This window comes from Bidens hawaiensis, unplaced genomic scaffold (genome assembly GCF_021521415.1).
Source record: "Bidens hawaiensis isolate Kalapana, Puna unplaced genomic scaffold, B.hawaiensis_p1.1 tig00025001_1, whole genome shotgun sequence".
In the NCBI taxonomy this organism is placed as follows: Eukaryota; Viridiplantae; Streptophyta; class Magnoliopsida; order Asterales; family Asteraceae; genus Bidens; species Bidens hawaiensis.
The window spans coordinates 23,949-47,896 of NW_027505049.1; positions in this window are offsets into that span (position 1 = coordinate 23,949).

Below are 23,948 nucleotides of genomic sequence, written 5' to 3' on the forward strand. Positions count from 1 at the left end.
TTACGCGATCTATGGCGACGTGCGGTTTCCCTATGTCATTGAATCATTCGATGATGAACCATTCTTGTGGTTCAATGGTTGGCTTCGGAGTTCAGACTTCCTTACCTGGGATGATTTTACTACAACAATGCCTACTCAATTTCACTCTAGTTCCGTCAGTGCAATTGCTACGTCTGATCATGAAACCATTATTAAGGATGAAGTTACTCAAGGATTGGAGGATATAACCTTAGGTGGGCATGCAACTGGTAATTATAAGCAACAAAATTGTAATTTGATGGTTAATAAAGATGCCAATCAAATTTACAACAATACAATTAGCTTGTTGGCGTTGACACCGTTAAAAGGTACAACAAGGCGACCCGTGTTGCACCCCTTGTGGTGGTCCGTTGACATTGGCCCGAATAACACCGGAAGACTCGAATGCCGGCCACCGTGGTGCTACGTTGAGACCGCCCCACTTGTCGTTGTACGACTCGAGTGGCGACCACCATGGCAACGACATTCCGTCCTTGAGGACAAGGACGTTTTCAATGGTCCGGGAATTGATACGATCCTACAATAAAAATGTTATAGTTATTATTATTATTATTAAATTTTATCTTTTGTTTAGTTTCCATTGTAGTCAAATTATGTTTCCTTACTATTTATCTTTTCTATTTTTATTTCTTTGTTTTCCTATATATTGTAATCTTTGTTTGAGAACAAGAATAAGAAAGAATTATTATTTGGGTTTATTTTCTCTTCTTCTCTCGTGTTCTTGGGAGATTGACGGTTGTCTCGAATAAACCATATCAATTGGTGCTTTCATTGAGCCTAGCCTAGATGGCTTTGGAAGAACTCTTGTGGGAGCATCCACAACTACCTCGTTTTACCGGATCTAATCCCGCCCTATGGATCTCTCAAGCAAAACGATATTTTCTTTTTTACGCGGTCTATGGCGAAGAGCGGTTTCCCTGTGTCATTGAATCATTCGATGATGAACCATTCTGGTGGTTCAATGGTTGGCTTCGGAGTTCAGACTTCCTCACCTGGGATGATTTTAGAACAACAATGTTTACTCAATTTCACTCTAGTTCCGTCAGTGCAATTGCCACGTCTGATCATGAAACCATTATTAAGGATGAAGTTACTCAAGGATGGGAGGATATAACCTTAGGTGGGCATGCAACTGGTAATTATAAGCAACAAAATTGTAATTTGATGGTTAATAAAGATGCCAATCAAATTTACAACAATACAATTAGCTTGTTGGCGTTGACACAGTTAAAAGGTACAACAAGGCGACCCGTGTTGCACCCCTTGTGGTGGTCCGTTGACATTGGCCCGAATAACACCGGAAGACTCGAATGCCGGCCACCGTGGTGCTACGTTGAGACCGCCCCATTTTCGTTGTACGACTCGAGTGGCGACCACCATGGCAACTGCATTCAGTCCTTGAGGATAAGGACGTTTTCAAGGGTTCGGGAATTGATACGATCCTACAATAAAAATTATTATTATTATTATTATTATTATTATTATTAAATTTTATCTCTTATTTAGTTTCCATTGTAGTCAAATTATGTTTCCTTACTATTTATCTTTTCTATTTTTATTTCTTTGTTTTCCTATATATTGTAATCTTTGTTTGAGAACAAGAATAAGAAAGAATTATTATTTGGGTTTATTTTCTCTTCTTCTCTCGTGTTCTTGGGAGAATGACGGTTGTCTCGAATAAACCGTAACAATTGGTGCTTTCATTGAGTCTAGCCTAGATGGCTTTGGAAGAACTCTTGTGGGAGCATCCACAACTACCTCGTTTTACCGGATCTAATCCCGCCCTATGAATCTCTCAAGCAGAACGATATTTTCTTTTTTACGCGATCTATGGCGACGTGCGGATTCCCTATGTCATTGAATCATTCGATGATGAACCATTCTGGTGGTTCAATGGTTGGCTTCGGAGTTCAGACTTCCTTACCTGGGATGATTTTACTACAACAATGCTTACTCAATTTCACTCTAGTTCCGTCAGTGCAATTGCCACGTCTGATCATGAAACCATTATTAAGGATGAAGTTACTCAAGGATTGGAGGATATAACCTTAGGTGGGCATGCAACTGGTAATTATAAGCAACAAAATTGTAATTTGATGGTTAATAAAGATGCCAATCAAATTTACAACAATACAATTAGCTTGTTGGCGTTGACACCGTTAAAAGGTACAACACGGCGACCCGTGTTGCACCCCTTGTGGTGGTCCGTTGACATTGGCACGAATAACACCGGAAGACTCGAATGCCGGCCACCGTGGTGCTACGTTGAGACCGCCCCACTTGTCGTTGTACGACTCGAGTGGCGACCACCATGGCAACGACATTCCGTCCTTGAGGACAAGGACGTTTTCAATGGTTCGGGAATTGATACGATCCTACAATAAAAATATTATTGTTGTTATTATTATTATTATTATTAAATTTTATCTTTTATTTAGTTTCCATTGTAGTCAAATTATGTTTCCTTACTATTTATCTTTTCTATTTTTATTTCTTTGTTTTCATATATATTGTAATCTTTGTTTGAGAACAAGAATAAGAAAGAATTATTATTTGGGTTTATTTTCTCTTCTTCTTTCGTGTTCTTGGGAGATTGACGGTTGTCTCGAATAAACCGTAACAATTGATGCTTTCATTGAGCCTAGCCTAGATGGCTTTGGAAGAACTCTTGTGGGAGCATCCACAACTAGCTCGTTTTACCGGATCTAATCCCGCCCTATGGATCTTTCAAGCAGAACGATATTTTCTTTTTTACGCGGTCTATGGCGACGAGCGGTTTCCCTATGTCATTGAATCATTTGATGATGAACCATTCTGGTGGTTCAATGGTTGGCTTCGGAGTTCAGACTTCCGCACCTGGGATGATTTTAGTACAACAATGTTTACTCAATTTCACTGTAGTTCCGTCAGTGCAATTGCCACGTCTGATCATGAAACCATTATTAAGGATGAAGTTACTCAAGGATTGGAGGATATAACTTTAGGTGGGCATGCAATTGGTAATTATAAGCAACAAAATTGTAATTTGATGGTTAATAAATATGCCAATCAAATTTACAACAACACAATTAGCTTGTTGGCGTTGACACCGTTAAAAGGTACAACAAGGTGACCCGTGTTGCACCCCTTGTGGTGGTCCGTTGACATTGGCCCGAATAACACCGGAAGACTCGAATGCCGGCCACCGTGGTGCTACGTTGAGACCGCCCCACATTTCGTTGTACGACTCGAGTGGCGACCACCATGGCAACAACATTCGGTCCTTGAGGATAAGGACGTTTTCAAGGGTTCGGGAATTGATACGATCCTACAATAAAAATTATTATTATTATTATTATTATTATTATTAAAGTTTATATTTTATTTTGTTTCCATTGTAGTCAAATTATGTTTCCTTACTATTTATCTTTTCTATTTTTATTTCTTTGTTTTCCTATATATTGTAATCTTTGTTTGAGAACAAGAATAAGAAAGAATTATTATTTGGGTTTATTTTCTCTTCTTCTCTCGTGTTCTTGGGAGATTGACGGTTGTCTCGAATAAACCGTAAAAATTGGTGCTTTCATTGAGCCTAGCCTAGATGGCTTTGGAAGAACTCTCGTGGGAGCATCCATAACTACCTTGTTTTACCGAATCTAATCCCGCCCTATGGATCTCTCAAGCAGAACGATATTTTCTTTTTTACGCGGTCTATGGCGACGAGCGGTTTCCCTATGTCATTGAATCATTCGATGATGAACCATTCTTGTGGTTCAATGGTTGGCTTCGGAGTTCAGACTTCCTCACCTGGGATGATTTTACTACAACAATGCTTACTCAATTTCACTCTAGTTCCGTCAGTGCAATTGCTACGTCTGATCATGAAACCATTATTAAGGATGAAGTTACTCAAGGATTGGAGGATATAACCTTAGGTGGGCATGCAACTGGTAATTATAAGCAACAAAATTGTAGTTTGATGGTTAATAAAGATGCCAATCAAATTTACAACAATACAATTAGCTTGTTGGCGTTGACACCGTTAAAAGGTACAACAAGGCAACCCGTGTTGCACCCCTTGTGGTGGTCCGTTGACATTGGCCCGAATAACACCGGAAGACTCGAATGCCGGCCACCGTGGTGCTACGTTGAGATCGCCCCACTTGTCGTTGTACGACTCGAGTGGCGACCACCATGGCAACGGCATTCCGTCCTTGAGGATAAGGACGTTTTCAAGGTTTCGGGAATTGATACAATCCTACAATAAAATTATTATTATTATTATTATTAAAATTTATCTTTTATTTAGTTTACATTGTAGTCAAATTATGTCTCCTTACTATTTATCTGATCTATTTTTATTTCTTTGTTTTCCTATATGTTGTAATTTCTGTTTGAGAACAAAAATAAGAAAAAAATATTGTTTGGGTTTATTTTCTTTTCTTCTCTCGTGTTTTTGGGAGATTGACGGTTGTCTCGAATAAACCGTAACAATTGGTGCTTTCATTGAGCCTAGCCTAGATGGCTTTGGAAGAACTCTTGTGGGAGCATCCACAACTACCTCGTTTTACCGGATCTAATCCCGCCCTATGGATCTCTCAAGCAGAACGATATTTTCTTTTTTACGCGGTCTATGGCGACGAGCGGTTTCCCTATGTCATTGAATCATTCGATGATGAACCATTCTTGTGGTTCAATGGTTGGCTTCGGAGTTCAGACTTCCTCACCTGGGATGATTTTACTACAACAATGCTTACTCAATTTCACTTAGTTCCGTCAGTGCAATTGCTACGTCTGATCATGAAACCATTATTAAGGATGAAGTTACTCAAGGATTGGAGGATATAACCTTAGGTGGGCATGCAACTGGTAATTATAAGCAACAAAATTGTAATTTGATGGTTAATAAAGATGCCAATCAAATTTACAACAATACAATTAGCTTGTTGGCGTTGACACCGTTAAAAGGTACAACAAGGCGACCCGTGTTGCACCCCTTGTGGTGGTCCGTTGACATTGGCCCGAATAACACCGGAAGACTCGAATGCCGGCCACCGTGGTGCTACGTTGAGACCGCCCCACTTGTCGTTGTACGACTCGAGTGGCGACCACCATGGCAACGACATTCCGTCCTTGAGGACAAGGACGTTTTCAATGGTTCGGGAATTGATACGATCCTACAATAAAAATATTATTGTTATTATTGTTATTATTATTAAATTTTATCTTTTATTTAGTTTCCATTGTAGTCAAATTATGTTTCCTTACTATTTATCTTTTCTATTTTTATTTCTTTGTTTTCCTATATATTGTAATCTTTGTTTGAGAACAAGAATAAGAAAGAATTATTATTTGGGTTTATTTTCTCTTCTTCTCTCGTGTTCTTGGGAGATTGACGGTTGTCTCGAATAAACCGTAACAATTGGTGCTTTCATTGAGTCTAGCCTAGATGGCTTTGGAAGAACTCTTGTGGGAGCATCCACAACTACCTCGTTTTACCGGATCTAATCCCGCCCTATGGATCTCTCAAGCAGAACGATATTTTATTTTTTACGCGATCTATGACGACGAGCGGTTTCCCTATGTCATTGAATCATTCGATGATGAACCATTCTGGTGGTTCAATGGTTTGCTTCGGAGTTCAGACTTCCTTACCTGGGATGATTTTACTACAACAATGCTTACTCAATTTCACTCTAGTTCCGTCAGTGCAATTGCTACGTCTGATCATGAAACCATTATTAAGGATGAAGTTACTCAAGGATTGGAGGATATAACCTTAGGTGGGCATGCAACTGGTAATTATAAGCAACAAAATTGTAATTTGATGGTTAATAAAGGTGCCAATCAAATTTACAACAATACAATTAGCTTGTTGGCGTTGACACCGTTAAAAGGTACAACAAGGCAACCCGTGTTGCACCCCTTGTGGTGGTCCGTTGACATTGGCCCGAATAACACCGGAAGACTCGAATGCCGGCCACCGTGGTGCTACGTTGAGATCGCCCCACTTGTCGTTGTACGACTCGAGTGGCGACCACCATGGCAACGGCATTCCGTCCTTGAGGATAAGGACGTTTTCAAGGTTTCGGGAATTGATACGATCCTACAATAAAATTATTATTATTATTATTATTAAAATTTATCTTTTATTTAGTTTACATTGTAGTCAAATTATGTCTCCTTACTATTTATCTGATCTATTTTTATTTCTTTGTTTTCCTATATGTTGTAATTTCTGTTTGAGAACAAAAATAAGAAAAAAATATTGTTTGGGTTTATTTTCTTTTCTTCTCTCGTGTTTTTGGGAGATTGACGGTTGTCTCGAATAAACCGTAACAATTGGTGCTTTCATTGAGCCTAGCCTAGATGGCTTTGGAAGAACTCTTGTGGGAGCATCCACAACTACCTCGTTTTACCGGATCTAATCCCGCCCTATGGATCTCTCAAGCAGAACGATATTTTCTTTTTTACGTGGTCTATGGCGACGAGCGGTTTCCCTATGTCATTGAATCATTCGATGATGAACCATTCTTGTGGTTCAATGGTTGGCTTCGGAGTTCAGACTTCCTCACCTGAGATGATTTTACTACAACAATGCTTACTCAATTTCACTTAGTTCCGTCAGTGCAATTGCTACGTCTGATCATGAAACCATTATTAAGGATGAAGTTACTCAAGGATTGGAGGATATAACCTTAGGTGGGCATGCAACTGGTAATTATAAGCAACAAAATTGTAATTTGATGGTTAATAAAGATGCCAATCAAATTTACAACAATACAATTAGCTTGTTGGCGTTGACACCGTTAAAAGGTACAACAAGGCGACCCGTGTTGCACCCCTTGTGGTGGTCCGTTGACATTGGCCCGAATAACACCGGAAGACTCGAATGCCGGCCACCGTGGTGCTACGTTGAGACCGCCCCACTTGTCGTTGTACGACTCGAGTGGCGACCACCATGGCAACGACATTCCGTCCTTGAGGACAAGGACGTTTTCAATGGTTCGGGAATTGATACGATCCTACAATAAAAATATTATTGTTATTATTATTATTATTAAATTTTATCTTTTATTTAGTTTCCATTGTAGTCAAATTATGTTTCCTTACTATTTATCTTTTCTATTTTTATTTCTTTGTTTTCCTATATATTGTAATCTTTGTTTGAGAACAAGAACAAGAAAGAATTATTATTTGGGTTTATTTTCTCTTCTTCTCTCGTGTTCTTGGGAGATTGACGGTTGTCTCGAATAAACCGTAACAATTGGTGCTTTCATTGAGTCTAGCCTAGATGGCTTTGGAAGAACTCTTGTGGGAGCATCCACAACTACCTCGTTTTACCGGATCTAATCCCGCCCTATGGATCTCTCAAGCAGAACGATATTTTCTTTTTTACGCGATCTATGACGACGAGCGGTTTCCCTATGTCATTGAATCATTCGATGATGAACCATTCTGGTGGTTCAATGGTTGGCTTCGGAGTTCAGACTTCCTTACCTGGGATGATTTTACTACATCAATGCTTACTCAATTTCACTCTAGTTCCGTCAGTGCAATTGCTACGTCTGATCATGAAACCATTATTAAGGATGAAGTTACTCAAGGATTGGAGGATATAACCTTAGGTGGGCATGCAACTGGTAATTATAAGCAACAAAATTGTAATTTGATGGTTAATAAAGGTGCCAATCAAATTTACAACAATACAATTAGCTTGTTGGCGTTGACACCGTTAAAAGGTACAACAAGGCGACCCGTGTTGCACCCCTTGTGGTGGTCCGTTGACATTGGCCCGAATAACACCGGAAGACTCGAATGCCGGCCACCGTGGTGCTACGTTGAGACCGCCCCACTTGTCGTTGTACGACTCGAGTGGCGACCACCATGGCAACGGCATTCCGTCCTTGAGGATAAGGACGTTTTCAAGGTTTCGGGAATTGATACGATCCTACAATAAAATTATTATTATTATTATTATTAAAATTTATCTTTTATTTAGTTTACATTGTAGTCAAATTATGTTTCCTTACTATTTATCTGTTCTATTTTTATTTCTTTGTTTTCCTATATGTTGTAATTTCTGTTTGAGAACAAAAATAAGAAAAAAATATTATTTGGGTTTATTTTCTTTTCTTCTCTCGTGTTTTTGTGAGATTGACGGTTGTCTCGAATAAACCGTAACAAAATCACTTATCACATCATCATACAATGGATATATAAAACCTTTTGGCTTGTTTACATCCTTACATTGTGTCTAACCCAATTTGCGTTCTACTCCACTGCTTGCAGCGAAGACATCTAGTTGTTTTGAAATCAATAAGTACTTCGTAAGAAACATTGTTATTCTCTTAACAAGCAAAAGGTTTTATATATAAAAATTAATGTAAAAAACCTAGATTCTAACAATTTGTGAAAAAATGATGCAAGTGAACATATGACAACTAATATTTAAGGGTACCATATCAATTTCGATTATTTACTCTTTTTTCCGAAGGTGTTGAGGATGTATATATTATATTATATACGAAACACGACTAGATAAAAGCCAAGTCAGGATGGAAAAAAAAAACAATACATGACCAAGAGTGGTTTTTTTAGCCACTCAATCTAACCAAAGTTCACCTTCTAGTTTCTATTAACAACCTACAAATAAGAAAAAAAATATCAAAATAAAAAAAATGCTATCCATATTCTTTTCACGAGCGTCGAAAATTGAGTCATACAAATAAGAAAAAAATATCAAAATAAAAAAAATGCTATCCATATTCTTTTCACGAGCGTCGAAAATTGAGTCATTTCCAAACCGCCATAACACCAATGATACCGTCATCGCTATAGCATAGCTTCAGTAACCCGTTTCTTTACTTTGGTTAATTCAGACGAGCCAACTCATTTGCAAAAAAACTTCATCTTCTGAGAGAAAGGAACATTTACCTCCAACCATCTAGAAATTGCATTCCACGTCCTTAAAAATATGATGCAACGCCTAGCAAGTATAAGGACAATATATAGAAGGAACATCCGTAACTTTGTTACAAAGGTTGACTCTCGAGGGGAGACAATCCAAAAGCATATATACATTTATCAAAGCCAAACTCCCATACTCACCTATCCAACTACTCAGAATAACAAATTAACATCATCAAAGTAATTGGTAGAGTTGGTTAGATTATGCCCCCCCCCCACCCCCCCCCCCACCAAGTACAAACACCAAATAAACAAGCAAACACCTAAACATTACACACACTTATCACTTATGTACAAGATCAATCAAATAGGCCCTGTTTAGAATTTTTATATATTTATAGATACGTGAATACATATTAATAAGTAATAATTTATAATTGGGATATTACATAAAGTACGTACGTGGTTCATTCCCTCAGTGGCTTAATTCTAATCATTCCACCCTAAACACCCTTCGTATATGCATTTTCGATTCTTTCAAAAAACGGTTTTATTAAAAAAACAAAAAAGTTAGAATGATAGTTGGGCGGACCTAGCTAGTGCTTATTTCCAACTTATTTCTGTATGGCTTCAATGATAAGTCAGAAAATGGCTTAAATAATAAGTTGGAAAAGATTTTGTGCTCACTCCTAATTAAGATTTGTACGTTGTAGTTCTTCGCATATAATGTCAAAAAATTTTTATTCAGAGGATCACAATAATATTTCTTAACATTCACATGTATATATCAAGGGCATTTCTCTAAGTACGTCTCATTACTTACTATCGTATGTAAGTTTACAACTATTAAATCAGCTCGTATAAAACTAATTATTTGAAAACAAGGGGTGCCAATATTTTCATTTGGTATCTGCTTTTGAATCGACTCCCGACGAGAGATAATCTATGCAATAGAGGTTTTGATATCACGTATCGTATGTGCCCGTTTTGCTCATTGGAGAAAGAGACGGCTGATCATCTTCTTCCCTTTTGTGGCATCGCTCATTCTACTCGGATATCATATCATTTTTCCTGTGGCTAGAGATCCATTTTATTGGTGCGTACCGCCATGCAACCATTTTAGAATGGTTAGATAGTTCAAAGTTGGGGTTCTTAAAAAATCGGTGGTGGAAAGCATCTACTCAACTACATTGTGGGTGTTATGGAATTCCATGAATGAAAATATATTTCGAGCAAATGATCTACCAAAAAATCTTATTTTAAAGACAATTATTCATTATTCTTATCTTTGGATCCGTAATAGGAATAATAAGGTTAATATTGACATGATCGAGTGGATGAGAAATCCACTTTTATAGATGTAACTCATTTCTGATTTTGATTAGGTCTTTTATAATCAATTTCGGATGTCAAGAGTATAATTTCTTGATATCCACAAGAGAAAAAAAAATATCATAATTTGATTTCTAAATTCTTACTTTTTATTGGGCCTCTATTAATTCATTGCTATAATGCTATTAGAAAGTAGGAAAGAAAAATCGGGTTTTCTTATCAAAATATTATGTTAAATAAACAATGAAATAAAGTAATAAACACTAAAAAAATTTAACACAATAATCAAGTAAAATAATCACTTATAAAAATAATAATAAAGTGAACGAGCTAAACGTGCCTCATACAAAATAAGTTACTTTATGGTAAGCTAGAAAAAAGATTTGATGCTTTTAGTGTTGTAGTGATTTAACTCAATAGTAGGATAGTACCTGTTTTACACATGGATATGACATATATAAAACGTAATATATATGTAAAATTATATAAATTTAATGAAATGCAAATATCGTATTTATATATAAATAATAATTTTACATGAATTAAATAACATCATAAATTATTTAATTCAAATACAAAAACATACGAAAACTAACAAAGATAAATAAGATAAATGAAAAGTTAAAACATTTTATAACTTATATCACGAGTACAATAAGAAAACAAAGGAAATTAGTCTTTAAATAAAAAAAGTCTTCGAATATTAAAAATTAACAATAAAAACATATCATTTTCTTTATTTATTAGTCAATAAATGATAATCATAACCATTCATTTTGAAACATTCTCCAATATAGGATTACAAGTTTAACATCATATGTCATTTTGCTATCAACTCCATTTTTAACAACACCACTAAACACATTGGTCTTCTTTTCCACATTTGATGTTATACACTTAATTGTTGACATGCTAGATTCATCATCAACTTCAAAACACATCCACAAGTTTCCTCTTCACTTTATCATCAAATGATGTAATTGATGACTTTTTCAAATTATTTTCATCCTCAAATTCAAATTATGATTAACATTTATTGACTAATAATGGAATGATATTTTTTCATTGTTATGTTTTGATATTTGAAGAATTTGATTATATATATATATATATATATATTTTATTTGGAGACTTATATCATTTGTTTGTTTATTGTACTCAAGGTTATTGACCAGTGGATGACACATGTGAAAATATGAACAATGTTTAATTAATTAAACACACGAGGGGGAAATAAGATTATTGTTAGTGAATATAAAGTATGGTTAATTTGAATAATATGATTTTACGAACAACTATTCAAGTGATGATTTATAGAACTGAAAACTGTTAATTATTGTAATGTTGGATATAACATACATGAGACATGTAGGTTCCCTGGACGGATCGCACGAGATATCTCGGTCTACTCAGGTGCGGAATCCCTGCGTAGATCGTTACGAGTATAGAACACGAATCACACGAACACACGAAACGAACACACGTTATATATTATAACTCAAACACGTGATGTAATATCACTGTTACAGACTCTCGTCCTCACGTTACAATGAACTTGAACAACTGACACGAACTTAAACAACGATTACAAACCAAGCCGTAACCTAGGACTATTTATACACGACAACTTCGCCTGGCATGTTCAGGCGAAGTTGTCCATAACTTCGCTTGACTAACAAGTTCGCCTGTTAAGCGAACTTGTCAGTAACTTCGCTTAAGACATATATAAAACATAATTAACATTACAGACTCGATTACAGACACTAGACTATGAACTACTGACATTATGCACCAACAGACTCCCCCTTGGCAGTAGCTTCATGTCTTGATCTTCAAGCACGTGTCTTGTAACCTTCAATCTCTTTGTCTTCATGCATGTACTCCTTCTCTCACACATACCGTGACTACTCGCTGATATTTCCTCGCTTCGTCTTTCCAAGCAGGAATATAAAATATCTTCTTTTCATTTAACACCTGCAGATCAGCTTTCGATAAATTAACAAGATGCATCGGATCATACACTCTTAGCACTTCTTGTTCGTCTTCGTCTTCCATCACGGCTTCAGCAGTCTGGCAATCAACATACCACCATTTAAGGTTCTTTAACACATCCTTGGGCATTGTCTTCATCGGCACATCTTTAAGACACCGAATCGGTTTGTACTTCATTACCATCCAAGGCTTGCCATCTGCTCTCATTCCCCTTTCTTTATCTTCCACTAGCTTTCCCTTCTGTGGCTTTAATAACTCAAACTTCTTTTCTTTAATACTTTCTTTCCACACGATCTTCCCAATAACTCTGGCCATGTTGTCGTCACTTCTATTAATCAACCCCAATCTAGCCAAATCCTTCACCTCACATTCAGGCAATGTATTGAGAGATCTCAACGTCCTCTTAAAGTATTGGATCCCATCATATCTTTTCACCACGAACACTTTTAACTGTTCATCATATAGCCAACAGATAATTCCTTTCTTTGATTCAGCATAGCCTTTGATATTATAACTTTTCTTGAACATGGTTGGAACAGCAGGCTTCTTAGTTTTGATAAACCAATGAGCATAGCCTTCCTTCCATCTAGGCTGCTCCTCCCATTCTGTCTCATCATTTGCCATCTCATTACCCATCTCGGCTTTCTCAACATCTGGGATCTCGTGTTCAACATTTTCCTCAATTATCTCACCTTCTTCAACATCTTCATCAATCACAATCTGTGCGCCAATCTTCTCAATCTCCTCAATTGGCAGCACATCATCATCAAACAACACATCATCACAAAACATATCATCATCTAATTCTTTCAAAGCATCAATCACATCATCTTCATCATCAACCATCACCACCTCATCACCACCAGAACTGCCAACCGCACCTGCAGACTCCCCCTGAGCTGTGGAAGTCCCAAGAGCTTGAGTAGTTCTTGGCAACTCACCACCTGCACCTTTCGATGCATTGGGATCATCGTCTCTATCATTTCTCTTCTTTGTCCTTAACTCGTCGCCTCTACAGCTTGTCTCCCCCTGAGATGCCAAGAACTCCTTCATAGCATCTATAATTCGCCCATGTTCAACCAGGAGGGACGACTGTAGTTGATTCTCTGCTACAAGGCGCTGAATAGCCTGGGTCTGGACAAGATTCACCCTTGATTGTTCAGCCACGACCCGCTCAAGTGCAGCTATTCTCTCCGAGTCTGAGAGGGTTGCATCGAAATCAAACCTCATGTTAGATGTGTCTTGAGTATACTCAGCAGGGATCTCGAATGTAACCGGGACATCAGAAGCAGTTGTGGACGTAACCGCAGGTGGTATCGTGACCGACAACCCTGCAGTTGCAACGACTGTCGACTCTACAAATTGTGCCACCACCTCTGAAGGAGTAAGCGTTGGAGGTGGTAAAGACACAATCTCCGGAGTCGTCATCTGTAGTGTGATGGATGGGATGCCGACAGCTGATGTAGCAACCACGGGAACTTCCGCGGCGCTTAAACTTGTAACCTGTACAGATGTAGGAACAATCGACATACCTGACAGTGCGGATGGAGCGAAACGTACAACTCTTGAAGTCTCTCCAACTCCCATACCTGCACATGTCCTTTCCCGTCTTGAACGTCTAATCAACTTGTGAATATCCTCTTCTTCTTCTTCTGACTCAGTATCATCAACTGTCCTCTTTCTCTTCCCTAACGTCCTTTCTCGTGTCACCAACATCCTTCTCGCCTCATCCATAACATCATCAAGATCTGAGTCAGCCACCGTCGTAGCTGCTCTAGTAACATTCACTTCCCGAAACTGTGCAGCAGAGACCTGCACCTCTTCTTGCGGATCAAACCGGTCCATATCGAAGAATCCTTGGCCGCCAAATGCAGCATCAAGGTCTACATCCTCCTCAGCCGATACAACAGGCACAGCAGGTACATTTCGAGTTGCTCCTGCCTGTCGTGGTTGAGGGTCTCTGAACTCATCCCCAGTAGCAGGAACATACTCCGGGTTGATTAAATACCCAAACAGTGGAGTATGCCTCGGACGCAGCTCAGGCTTGCTTCTCGCACTCGAAGTCCGGCATTGAGCAAAGATCCGTTTGCTCACACTATCCACGTATCTTATTGGACGTCGTTGAGGCAACGTGGGAGCAACATGATTCAAGATCATCTGAATGAGTCTTGGATACATGATGAACCTCTCACGGGCCATCGCTCTTCTCTGTCTATCGATCTCGTAAAAGACCATCTGACTAAAGCTATAACGTTTGTTATAAGTCAGAGCAGTCATTGCTGACTGCATGGTCGCACCCATCCCGTCAGTGCCCGCCTTCCTCCCTGACATGCAGACAATCATTACGTGCATGAGGAAGCGCCACTGATCGAGTAGGAAACCCTTCCTCCTCTGAGTATCACCTAATGGACCAGAATAGCCCATTCGGAGAAACGCTCCATCACGGAACGGAGCCACAAACTCTGTAGGGTCATCCCTAGTCTCCTCACCGAACCGTAAAGCCACCCGTATTTGTTCAGATGAGAACTGAACCTCTTGGTTGTTGACGGTTGCTCGCATAACCCGGGGCTCAACGCGGCAATAGTATTCCACAGTCTGCCAGAAATCCTCGATATTGGGTAAGGATATCGGCAGAGTCGTAGTGATAGCGTGGAATATCCTCGAGCGAATGAGGAATGTGATTATCTCGCGGTAATCCTCAACACCGCTCGCTTCCGGGTCTAAGGTGATATACATGTTATGACCCGGGAAGAATTGCCTCTGATTATCTCCATCGTCACCTCTAGCACCTCCAGCACCTGCTACTGCAGCCATATCTGCAACAAACGAACCAAGTTAGATAAACGTTAAGGCGTACCACAAGTTCGCTTGTTACCATGTGCGAAGTTGTGATAAAATCTGTATAGGTGAAGTTAAAGTTGGGGCGAAGTTGGGAACAACTTCGCTTCATCTTTAAGTTCGTCTAATAATTAAAAAATTAAAAGGTCCAGGCGAAGTTAATGATAACTTCGCCTCACCACAACATCACCTCAGGCGAAGTTGAGCCTCAGGCGAAGTTACGGATAACTTCGCCTAAACCTTAAGTTCGCCTGAATCTGAAACGGCGACAGTAAGGTTGATTCAATCATCGAAAATCTGGTGTGTCGGTCAATTTTGACGATTTAGGAGACTAAAACACATGATATTAAGGCAATCCGGACGATCAGTTTGCTCATGAACACGTAAAAACAAGCTTTGAAATCGGGTATAAGGTTCGAACGTCCGAGGTCGCTAACCAGGTGTCGAAACAACCTAGGGTTAACAACATTGAACATCGATTATAAGAAATAGAACCCAAACACACCTTGAATACTGATTGAAATCGAAAAAACGATAGTCAGATGATAATCGAATTAAGTTCGCTGTGATATTCGAGAATAAGTTCGCTGATATATAAAATAATGAACGAATGACCTTTGAAAATCCTTATATAGGGGCGAAGTTATACAGGCGAAGTTACGGTTAACTTCGCCTAGGCGAAGTTATTCACAAGTTCGCCTGTTTAACAACTTCGCCTATATTTACAAAATCAACCCTTATAATTTGAACATTTTGCAATTAACTTTTAAAATTTCCCTTTAAGAGTTAAATAACACGATCAAGTCCAAGTAACCAGTTATAAAATCATAAACTACCTAAGTACGAAAAACTTTTTTAAAAAAAATTAAAGTACAAGGGATCAAATTTCAGTCTCGATAGGGACTACTACGTTTTAGAAAAGATCCGAACAGAAATCATACTAATTACGTGACTGTCACATAGCTCCGTGTTTAGCTGTATTATGACATAAAGAAACAGGTTGTAAGCAGGTAAATAACTTAAGATGGTTTTCATCATTTCTGTGATACGAGTTAGGTTCAATTATTCCTCAAAATTTAAGTGGGCAACAACTCAGAGATTATGATGCCTCCTATCTATCCTCAAAGCATATTTGGCTTTCCCCAAGTCACCCCGAATTGACCTTGACCCATAGTGTCTGATTAAGTTTGTAAGTACTCTTCATCTGCTTCCCGTTCTCTTTCTTACTCCATGATTGAGAAGTCTTGACATTTTCAGCTCTAGAATGTTTTCATAACTCATAATAATTTTTTTTTTATGATAAACATTTACATAGACTTCAGAATAGTAAACAACTGCAAGTCCCGAATCTGGATCACTGCAGTTTCTTCACACACTATCTTTACGGGAATCAGAACACGTACGGGCTCGTGTATGACTGGGTAATCGCTTTTCTGCCTATCATTCGGAAAGATATATATGGAGACATGCAAAACTCGTAGGGAGTTTCCACGTAAAATCAAGTAGATTTAGTTTGTATCACATCTACTTTTACGCACCATAAAAAACTACCATGACATACAATAACTGTCCTAAAGCCTTTTAAGCCTAATAACTTCACTAGTTAAGCACACAGAATCAGTATATTTATCATTTTCCAAGGTTGGATCAATTTTCTGTTAAACATAGCAAACGAACTTCTTACGAAGTAGCAGACTTGAAAAATAATTTCATTTCCCTTTTAAAAATTTTAACATTAATCGCCCCGACCAAAACAAAGTCTTCAGGTAAACGGCTATCCCGAAGATCCAATGGATCAGCTGGACCAACCACATACAAGTATGTGTCCTTCTAACTAAGTATGATCGACTAATTTTAAGCGAAAGAATGAAAACTCATCATAAACCGCCCCGGTCACTTTCAGTCCTTTGGTTAATGGCTATCCTCAAATTCTACAAGTAGAAAATGAGGACCAAAACATATCCGAAGACAAGTCCTTCAAACTGAGGCAACCGACATATTTTTAAGCAATAGTGACGTTTTTTTTTTTTTTTTTTTTTTTTTAAATATAACATGAAAAGCATGGTTACTCGGGATTGATCATCCCATTCAGCTCGATAAGGTTTTGAAATCTTGTTTTGTCAAACGCTTTAGTATAAAGATCAGCGAAATTATCAAGCGTATCCACCTTTTCAAGCACAATCAGTTTCTTCTCAGCACAATCCCGTATAAAATGATGACGTATGTCGATATGTTTAGTTTTACTGTGCTTCACGGGATTGTTAGTTACTGAGATAGCAGCTGTGTTATCAATGCAAATAGGAGTAAGTAAGAAATTCAGACCATAGTCGCGCAACTGTTGTTGAATCCAAAGAACCTGGGAGCAGCAGTTGGATGCTGCCATGTATTCTGCTTCACAGGTTGAAATTGCGACTGAAGTCTGCTTCTTGCATTGCCACGACACCAATCTGCCACCAAGAAACTGACATCCTCCAGTTGTTGACTTCCGACTCTGATTGCACCCTCCATAATCAGAATCTGTGTAAGCGACTAGCTCCAAGTCTCCTCCTCTCGGGTACCACAACCCCAGCTTCGGCTTGCCCTTGAGATACCTCAGTATCCTCTTCACACCCTTCAGATGAGATTCTTTTGGGTTTGCCTGAAAGCGTGCACAAAGACAAACAGCAAACATTATATCAGGCCTAGAAGCAGTTAAGTACATTAAAGAACCTATAATAGCCCGATATTGAGTTGGGTCCACATCTGCATCACCGTCTGACTCAACACCCAATTTGTGATTGACGCAGATTGGAGTGTCGAATGGAGTGCTGTCCTCAATCTTGAAGCGTTTGAGCACATCATGGACATACTTGGTCTGATGAATGAACATCCCATCCTTCTTCTGATCAACCTGCAATCCTAAAAAGAAAGTTAGTTCACCCATAGCACTCATTTCGAACCTCTTTTTCATGACGGCCTCAAAATCTTGACACATGGAGACTTTTGATGCAGTAAAGATAATGTCATCCACGTAGACTTGCACCAGCAGGAAGTCGCTTCCATCTCTCTTAAAGAACAACGTACTATCTATCTTCCCTCTTTCAAACCCATTTTCAAGCAAGTAATCTGATAAAGTTGAATACCAGGCACGAGGTGCCTGATGTAGTCCATACAATGCCTTGCTTAACTTGTACACGTGATCAGGAAAGTCTGGGTCAGGAAAACCCGGAGGTTGCTCAACATACACTACCTCATCAACTTTCCCATTCAGAAACGCACTCTTCACATCCAACTGAAATACCTTCATCTTCTTATAAGCAGCGAACGCCAAAAACAATCTAATGGCTTCCAACCTTGCGACAGGAGCGAACACTTCATTATAATCAATCCCCTCTTGTTGATTAAAACCTTTAACGACTAGCCTCGCCTTGTTTCTTATGATAATCCCTTTCTCATCTCTCTTGCACTTAAACACCCATTTTGTGCCTATCGCATGCACTTGCTTCGGTTTTTCAACCAAAGTCCAAACTTCCATTTTCTTGAATTGAGCCAACTCTTCTTGCACAGCTTCGACCCACGAGTTGTCCTTGAGAGCCATTTGATAATTCTTCGGTTCAATCTGGCTGATAAAGTAGGTGTACAAGCATTCGTTGATTATGCCTGTCTCCTTGATGCTTGTGTAAACACATGTGTGCTCATTCAAGCTACGTCTTGTTTGTACACCGGAGGACACATTACTAATCACATTCTCCAAAGGGTGATCTTTATGAATTCTCGTGGTCGGAACAGAACCGACATGCAAATTGTCTTCCAAGTTAGAAGAGAGCTCGTCAATGGTTGTTTCATGCTGAGAGTGAAATGGATTGAAAAATTCTTCTTCAGTCGAGGCAGCAGGGGTATCGACAGCATTTGATGAGGAAGGTTGACATTTATCGATCAGCTGTCTTTGCAATAGATTTTCTTCCTCATCAAGGATCATCTTCGTAGCAACTCTCTCTTCTTCTTCAGCAATATCCAAATACGGTATGTTAAAAGACTTAAAAAGTTTAACATAGTCGAAAAACTCAGCAGGTCCGTTGCTTGGTTTTGGCGGTTGGTAACTTGTGATATCGGTGTTACACACCACCTCAACCTTGCTGGTCGATGTATTAAAGACACGTCTGTTGGGAGTCCCAACAACATAACCGACTAAGATTCCTTCATCGGCTACTTCACCAAATTTAGAATTTGTCTTTAAAATCGAACAAGGGGACCCGAATGGTTCAAGACCACTCAAGTTGGGCTTTCTCCCATGCATAAGCTCATAACACGTTTTACCAAGTCTTTTAACAGTTAAGACTCTATTCAGAACATAACAGGCTGTAGCAACAGCTTCAGCCCAAAACACCACAGGAAGCTTCGAATCAGCCAGCATTGTTCTGGCTCCTTCAATTAATGTTCTGTTCTTCCTTTCAGCCACTCCATTCTGTTGCGGTGTATACGGAGCGCTGTATTGGTGTTCAATCCCTTTCTGAAGGCAGAAGATCTCCATCTCAAAATTCTTGAACTCCGTTCCATTGTCACTCCTGATGAACTTAACCCTTTTATCCATAACGTTCTCAACTTTGGTAATCAAATTCTTCACCATCTGAGCCGTTTCGTCTTTTGATTTCAGGAAATATACCCACGAATATCGTGAGTAGTCATCAGTGATCACCAAGCAATAAGAAGTACCTCCTAGACTTTTTGCATTCACGGGACCGAAGAGATCCATGTGAAGCAACTCTAGAGTACTGACAATAGAATTGACCTTCTTGGTGTGATGGGATTTCTTGTGCTGCTTTCCCTTCTTGCACGCTATACATTTATCTTCAAAATTGAAATTCTTCAAGGGAACGCCCAGCACAAGTCCATTCTTGACAATGTTGTTCATCTTCCGAAGATGAATGTGCCCCATTCTCCTATGCCACAATTCGGACTCCGATTCGCTCGCTTTTGTCATAAGGCAAGATTCTTCCGTGGCCATTTCAGTTGACCTCATATCCATAATATATGTATTCCTTTCACGTGGAGCCTTCATCACAATCCACTTCTCTGGTATCTGAAAACCAGGTTGCAACACAATCGCCTCATTCTTTGTAAAGTGAACGGTGTACTCCTTATCACAGATCTGCGACACACTCAGCAGATTGTGCTTCAATTCTTCCACAAAGTTAACTTTCTCCAATGTCATCTTTCCGTTCGATACCGTTCCCATTCCTGTAATCTTGCCTCCACTTTCACTGGCAAAGCTCACTCTCCCTCCTTGAACAGGTTTCAAATCGTGTAACAAGTATTTGTTACCCGTCATGTGCCGGGAACAACCGCTATCTACAACCCAAAGATTGTTGGCAGCCCTGTTCAACTGTTCCTGCACAATAAAGCAAAAGATTAGAATTTAGGGACCCAAGACCAATTGGTCTTGGATCTATACATCCCAAACTTTGGCTTTCCAAAGTTAGTACTTTGATAATTCCTGTAAGTCCTACTAGGATACCTCCTTGTAGATTGATTGTGAGGCCTTCCAAACCTTAGTGAATTGAAAGAATTATAGTTTGTAGTTTGGTTATTAGTAGTGTAAAACTGAGATTTGTTTCTATGAAAACCTGAATTAGTCATATTTTTGAATTTTAAATGGTTTTCATTTTTAGCAGTATGATAATTACTATTAGGCTTATTTTCAGTTTTAGTAGGCCTTACACCTTTGAATCGCTGCTTCAGAGGGCAATCTGCAACTAGGTGCCCTAATTGATTACACCTAAAACAACACCTATGCTCAACCCTTTTATCAACCGGTGTTTTAGATGTCGAGGCTTTATTACCGCCCGTTCGTCTCACATATGGTGGGACGTACGGGTTTAGTGGAGTACTCTTTTTATTCGTCTTAACTTTCTCTCCACCATTGGGTAATACCACCTCCTCTTTTGCCTTACCAGACTCGGATGACTTATCCGAATCCGATGAGACTGGACTTGGGTCAGAAATTTTAACACTTGAAACAGGCGAAATTGTTTCGCCTCCACTAACATTTGGTTCTTTACAAGTTACTTTAACTGGTACTGTCTGAGCAACCTCAAAGTCAACAGATTTCTGAACACTAGGGTTAAAAGTGTAATTGTGATTATAAGGTGGTGGAACCTCATGATAACCGATTCCTCCTCTCTTAGCAGAGGAACCTTGATCACTAACAAGGTGATCAAGAATAGCAGAGGAATTTCTGAACTGCTCTAGTTTTCTATTCAGTTCCACCACTTTTACCTGGTGATCAGCAATCTGTTTTTCTCTATCAGCAATTAGTTTGGTTTTTTCTTCCAAAACTTCATAGCTTAAATCAATCACTTCAATTTTTTCAGCAAGTTTTGTTTTTAGACTTTTAACATCTTTTTCACAAGCTTTTATTTTGACTTTATAGCTATTTTCTCTTGCTTTTGTAAAATGATGATCTTCTTTTAGGGTTTTAAATTCAGCATCCAACCTAACATACTGATCGGTTATAGTTGCTAATTGCTCAGACAAGTTTTCACATTTAGAACATGTAGGTTTAGAACATACCTCGGAGAGCTGGTCTTTAACATCTGCCATGAAAGCTTTTTCTTCTCCGGTAACCTTCTCACTTTCTACAGTTTCAACCTTCGCCAAATTTGCCTGCTCAAAAGTTTCTTTAGTCTGCAAGTTCCAGTTGTATTCACCAGCTTCTCTGGACATCATGGCACTATAATCTTTAGAACCCCCACTTTGCTGTGTAGACCTGCCCTGACTTCGTTCTACACGCTCATTCCTGCATTCCTTTGCAAAGTGACTGTTTTGCTGACAATTGTAGCATCTTACCTTCGTCTTGTCGAACCCTGGCCTTCCACTGACAAACTTTCTTCCGGTCTTATTCATAAACCTTTTCACTCTTCTCACGATCATGGCCATCTGCCATTGTAGATCCATTTCTTCCATATCATCAGCATCAATCTGGTCATAGTCTTCATCCAACATAGCTGGATCAACAACCTTCCCTTGAATGTAGTTCTCATAGGAAGCAATAAAAGAAGCATAGAGACCAAACTGCTCTTCAGCAGACTTGACACTCATAGGCATCTTGGAGTAGTTGTTGCTGGGAATACTTGGAGAGTAACTACTCTTGCTTACTTGGGGTTGAGAACCACTCGATCCACCTGCTACATAGCAAACATCACCATTTGTGTTGACTGACACATGACCCTCATGTGATGAGTTTGCGCCCGACTCTCCCTTCGAGTAGTAGGCAGCAGATTCAGTCTTCGATCCTGAGCTAGTGTTGACTTTAGCTCCATACATACCTGGATCTTGAACCTGATCCGTAGGTGTCTCTTTTCTGACCATGTTAAGCTCAAAGGTTCTGAGCTTGTTGACTGCCGTTTCTAGATCATATGTGGGAAAGTCTTTGTCTTCCCTCATCAGCACAGTGTACATCTCCCATTTTGGTGGGAGAGCATCTAGAAGCTTCTCAACTATTTCTTCTTCTCGGTAGGAAATAGAATAGTTGCTCAGTTCAGTCATCAGATGGTAATATCGAGTGATAATATCATCTAAGGATTCATTCTTCAAATACTTGAAGACTGAGAACTGGGTTTTGAGCAATTTTATCTTGGAAGCACGGATTCCTACATTCCCTTCAAATCTGTTCTCAAGAGCTTCCCAAAGCTCTCTTGCTGACGTATACTTTCTAAACGTATGAAGGATCTCTTGTGGAAGAGCCATAGTAATAGCAGCATGAGCCTTGCTCTCGGCCTCATACATCTTTTTCTCTTCTTCTTCCATTTTGCTATACTTTTTGATTTGATCACGACCTTCATACTCCATAACTGGTGGAATATAACCATCCTGGATGCATACCCACATCTTCGCATCCTGGTATTTGACGTATTGTATGAACCGATCCTTCCATGCAACGAAATCGGTTCCCTTCAGCAATCTTGGGGCCTTAGTAGCTGACCCTGCTTCAACTTCCATCTTTACTAACTCAGAGATGTTAATTGACGACATCTTTCCCAAAAAGTAAGAAACCCGAAAAATTAATTTTTTTTTTAAAGCACTGTAGGCGAAGTTACGGATAACTTCGCTTTAGTCTTAACTTGGCAGAAGAACTTCGCAGATGATTAACTTCGCTTAAAGTAAGCGAACTTAGGAGGTAGGCGGAGTTGTAGAGAACTTCGCTGAGTTAGGCGAACTTGAGAAGGTAGGCGAAGTTGTGGATAACTTCGCTTAACCTTATATCTTCGCCGAAACCTTACGTATCCTGACGGCAACTTCGCCTGATGAACACGGACGTTTTTGCAGATCTAAAATCTGGATTTTGCGAGGTTTTTGACGGTGCAAAGGCTTGAATACGATGGTAGGAGGTAAGATTGACTCAAAAACACAGAAAACACGTCCCGCGAATAGTCGAAACGGGACGATTTCTACACCCGCGTGAATATCCCGAACCACACAATCGAGCAAATGCTCTGATACCAATTGTAGGTTCCCTGGACGGATCGCACGAGATATCTCGGTCTACTCAGGTGCGGAATCCCTGCGTAGATCGTTACGAGTATAGAACACGAATCACACGAACACACGAAACGAACACACGTTATATAATATAACTCAAACACGTGATGTAATATCACTGTTACAGACTCTCGTCCTCACGTTACAATGAACTTGAACAACTGACACGAACTTAAACAACGATTACAAACCAAGCCGTAACCTAGGACTATTTATACACGACAACTTCGCCTGGCATGTTCAGGCGAAGTTGTCCATAACTTCGCTTGACTAACAAGTTCGCCTGTTAAGCGAACTTGTCAGTAACTTCGCTTAAGACATATATAAAACATAATTAACAT